Source organism: Solanum lycopersicum, chromosome 4 (assembly GCF_036512215.1).
Source record: "Solanum lycopersicum chromosome 4, SLM_r2.1".
In the NCBI taxonomy this organism is placed as follows: Eukaryota; Viridiplantae; Streptophyta; class Magnoliopsida; order Solanales; family Solanaceae; genus Solanum; species Solanum lycopersicum.
The window spans coordinates 48163071-48167945 of NC_090803.1; the positions used below are offsets into that span (position 1 = coordinate 48163071).

Here is a 4875-nt window from a genome sequence, read left to right on the forward strand (position 1 = left end):
AAATCTATGAAATACAAAAATACATAGTAACTATAACAGAATCAAAATTCCATATACACTTCCAAATATATGAATAAAAAATACATTAAATCTATGAAATACAAAAATACATACTAAATATAACAGAATCAAAATTTCATATACACTTCCAAATCTATGAATAAAAAATACATTAAATCTATGAAAAATAAAAATAAATACTAACTATAACATAATCAAAATTCCATATACACTTACAAATCTGTTCTATAATAGTAAATAACACAATCAAACGCATAATATGTGTTACATTGACATAACTAACACAAGAAAAAACAGAATACAAAATACAATAAGTCTATGAAATACAAAAGTACATACTGACTATAACAGAATCAAAGTTCCATATACACTTCCAAATCTATTCTATAATAATAAAGACGCACTATAATATGTAATTTATTTGAATCTTAAAAGTTACTAAACAAATTCAACTGAACATGCAAGACACAGAACATGCATAAAAATAAAATACCTCTTCTCCAACAATTTGGTCTTCTTCAAATTCGTCGTTATGAATATTTGTAGGATTTTCCCCGTTGTCTATCCTCCATAGATTTAGAAGTGAAACCTATATTGTTGTTTATTTCTTGAGTTGAAAAAAAAGATTAAACGATGAGAAATCAGAAAAAGTTTGATTATTTTGTCCAATACCTCTAGTAACTTTCTGGAAATCATCCATTGAAGAGAGAATTTTGGATTATCAATCCCTAAAAGAGATTTTAAGAACAACGTCAAATTAAAAAGATTTTTTTTAAAAAAAAAAGTAAAATAAGTAAGCAAATAATAAATAATACGGTAAACATAAATACCCAAATCAATGTTAATCTTCAAATCCAATCTTGAAACGAAACTAAAGGAGAATAATCGAAAATAAAAATATATTGAATTTGAAAATCTAGGGATATTTGATTTGGATTAATATTAGAGAGAGAAATTGAAAATAGCATAATCAAAGGACTTTAATATCTAGTCAATCACCGAAACATAGGGGGCCGTGTAATCTATGAGAGAGAAAACATAATTTGTATCAAAAAAAATTTTTATTTTTGTAATAATGACATTTTTGACATGTTTAATCTATGAGAGAGAAAACATAATTTGTATCACTAAATAATTTGGGTTTTTTTTAGTAGTGAGCTAAATTTACCAAAAAAATATTTCAGTCAGCCCACTCCTATTCCTAGCCCGCTTCGATTCTCCTTGATCCGATCCGACCCAGCTATGTTATCGTCAAGAGGAACCCAGCAGCGTATAATTCCCAGAGCAATAACAAAGATTCAACAAAGGTTGAAACAGAGGAAAACAGGCATCTTGTCTTCTTCCTCCCGCGTCCCTTTCAAGTCAGCACATCGCAGGCGGCAGGTCACGTGTTTTGTCCTTGGGGCTTAGAGACCAAAACACGTCTCGACTCAAGGATAATCGAGCCGATCGGGTCTGTCCGCTTCCCCCATTCCTCTTTCGGAATAGGTTTGGAAACTCAGAAAAATAGGTCTCCACTAACTGGTGAAAGGTTTTGAATTTCGAATTGGGCCTCTCATCCATTTATTGGGCCCCTAGATTTTCCCTTTTATATAATTGCAGCTCATTAGTTATTGTGGGGGAGGAGATTTTTAATTAGTTGGTTAATTTTTAGTTGGATTTTTACCTAGCAAGAAAATGTGAAGAAAGCTTGAGCAAAAATACTATTAATACACACTTAATACATTTAGAATAATAGCGGATACCATATTTTGAGTGTTTGGGTTACATTTTCTGCTTCAATCTTTGATCATCGTTCGTGGTCGAGTTCTAGTGCTAGGAAGATCTTCTTCTCACTCTCTCTGTCCCTGTTTGCTGCCCGAAACAAGGAATGTCTTCCTACCTCTCCTTCTGTCTTGAAACAACTTTAAACATCTGAAAAAAAACTTTTATTTGGTGTTAGGTTGGCTGTTAGTTTGTTGTTTAATTCCTAATTTTTTGATATTATGCATATGTTTTTAGTTGCTTCATCGAGTTATCAAGTTTATGTTTTTGCAAACTTCTTCATATTTCTCTAGTTGAGTTTTGCTGCAACTTTCTTCTACTCATTGTTGTTTTTCTTTTGTTAGCATGTTATAGTTTTTTTTCTTTCTTTGCCCCTCTTCCTAGGTTTCTTGTCTTGCAATACATGTGAGTCCATGTTGATTTTTAGGATTCCCTCTCACTCCAGCTCATGTTCTTTTTCAAAGTCAATGCTCATTCCTTTTTTTATTATTATTATTGTTAAGTATGCTGGAAAAATATTAGCTTATTCTAGTCACACCATAATGGGCTCCATATTTCGTGGAGCTAGAGTGTTTTCTCTTCTTTGTTGATTTTATCTTGTTTCCTTTTGATTAGTTTTGGGTTGTATGAGTCTGTATATCGATTCTCATCGATAGTCAGTTGTTAGAAATCTCTTTGTTCGCAATAGATTTTTATCGTCTTAATGGTCATGAGTAAGTTAGCTACTTTCCATTAGCTGCCATATAGTTCATTTCATGTTATGTAATTTTTTTATGCTAGCTTGAGATATACGTAGTTATACACACATCGTGAGGTTCCGTCTTAATGCAATTTGATGTTCGGTTGAAAATTTTAGATTTTAACTTGAGTTGGCAGCATTTTATAGTTTGTAATCTTTATCTTATTCTTTGTATTATTTCCCGCTTACTACCTCAGTTTGGTTAGGCATTTGACATTAACTTTGATTTTCGTACGCTTTTGTCTGTGTAAATGTTTACTATATTTGGTATCTTTGATTAGCTGCAACATTTTGAGCTTGACTTAATCTCTTTTGTGGAAAAAAAATCATTTAGAGTAGTTTATCATTATTGGTTAAGTTACTGTAGTTTACTTTGTAATATAACAATATGATTTCTTTAGGTTGCTTGTTTGCATCTTAAGCAATTATCATGCAAAATTGATTTATGTCTCCACCTTTGATATTGTGTTTCCTCCTGCTAGTCAACTCTTTGTTAGGATTTTTAGAATAAGTTAAAAATCCTGTTTGCACCAATGTTTGGCCATGTGGTTGATATCTTGGTTTGTGACTTCTGTCATACTCAAAAAGAATTATTCATTGCACTAACATGCGATATTTAAAGTTGTAGCATCTTGGTTCAAATTTTAGTTGATTCCCCTTTATTAAATTAATGGATGACTACTTACATTGTCTCATTTTCGCATGTAAAACTCAATCGAGTTCACTATAAACCATGGTTTCCTCGCATTTCGAAAAGATTCATAAAGGCTTAAAATTCCTTCATCGAGTCAAGCGTACAAAATCGACGTACCGACCAAGAAGTCAGAGAGATGGGGCCAAAGAGTCCCAATTTATTTTTAATAATATTGTATTTTGTTATTTTTGAGCCTAAGCCCTTGTCATTTTGTATTATTATCTTCTTAGTTCCTCATGTACCATTGAAATGGGCGAAAATGTCCCAAAATGAAATTGGTCCAAATACCGGTCCAGGCGGTTAGAAACCGGATTTGGATACAAATTTCTTTATCTCTTTTACTTTCCCTCATATTTCCTTGTTATTAATTGTCATTAGTCTTAGGGTCGAAAAATTAAAAATCCCCGCGAGACGCCATTATGTATTAACTATTTAATTTAAATCCGTCAACCCTAAATAGACTTGAAGAAATAAATTTCTCAAGGTGAAAACTCACTTAGATAATTAAGTTTGATATCACTTTTTTATAATGATTTCAAATAAACTTGAATCGAGTTAAACATTTTATCCAAACACTTTAATTGTTGGATAATAACAAGTAAGCGAGCGTCTTAGATTCTTTTTAAACCATTCTACGACGTTTCTCCCGAACCCCCCTTAAAGATTTTCAATCTATTTACTATTTTTATCCTTTGAAAATCGGTTTTTTTAATTTTTCTATAAATTAAGTGGCGACTCTAAACAACTCTAAACACAAATATTTTCTTGAATAAAACAGAATGGCGACTCTGCCGGTGAATTGAATGGTTCTAACCTTAAAATCTACTTGTTTGGCTATACATGTTTAATTGTTTATTTGTTTTATATGTTATATTATTAAAATATCGCATTTCATGGCATCCGATTCCGCTAGATGGAAAATAGATTGCATCAGAAAAAAAGGTTGTTACGTGGCTTACCACGACTGTCCTTCACAAAAAATACAAGTCGAATTCTTTGGAAGTGATAAATGAATAGTTGGCTTTTGGTCAACAAATGTCGTTTATTAATCTTCACCCGGGTGTTTGTTTGACTCGGGTAACCGTCATTTCTAAACAAACTCTTAATTGACTAGTGTAGAGCGAAGACAAATCCCTTTTAGCGCATTGAACTAAGTTGACCCAACACCCAAGGCGTGTTGGGCCCATTAAAGATACCACCTTAAGTCCAAAACGACTCACGACCTACACAAACATTCATATTTATGTGTTTAAAGTTAAAGGATGTATACGTTTGCAAAATCATTGTCTCATAGGGTAAGGATTAGATTATAGTTTATTTAGGTTGAAGATATAGCTTCACAAGATACTAATCCATCCAAAGACGTTGACACCCAGAGATAGCAAAAAATCAAGAAAGAAGAAGGACCTTACGTGGAGGCATAGTTTAGGGTCGTACCCCTACGTGGGACTGGTTATTATGAATCCCGCTTACCCTATTATGTATCCCCATTCATCTTTATTCTTAAAATTTGTATAAATTTGGGTTTTGGGGCAATGAAATATTTCAAATGACTTATGAATCCCTCAAATTGCTAGCTCTACCCCTGGCACAAAAGGGTCACATATTTATTTGTGACACACAATGTTTTTATGTTATAATTGTTTGTATGATTATG

The 4875-nt window shown here is 32.3% G+C and overlaps 1 long non-coding RNA gene across 1 annotated transcript; it reads right to left on the reverse strand.

The window, feature by feature from the left end:
- Nucleotides 1-336: 336 nt before the first annotated feature.
- LOC112941366 (uncharacterized) lies at nucleotides 337-1582 on the reverse strand. Its single transcript, XR_003246539.2, has 3 exons — nucleotides 1190-1582; nucleotides 694-749; nucleotides 337-610 (listed from the first exon to the last, which is right to left on the reverse strand). It is a non-coding gene; the product is annotated as an uncharacterized lncRNA (long non-coding RNA).
- Nucleotides 1583-4875: the final 3293 nt, after the last annotated feature.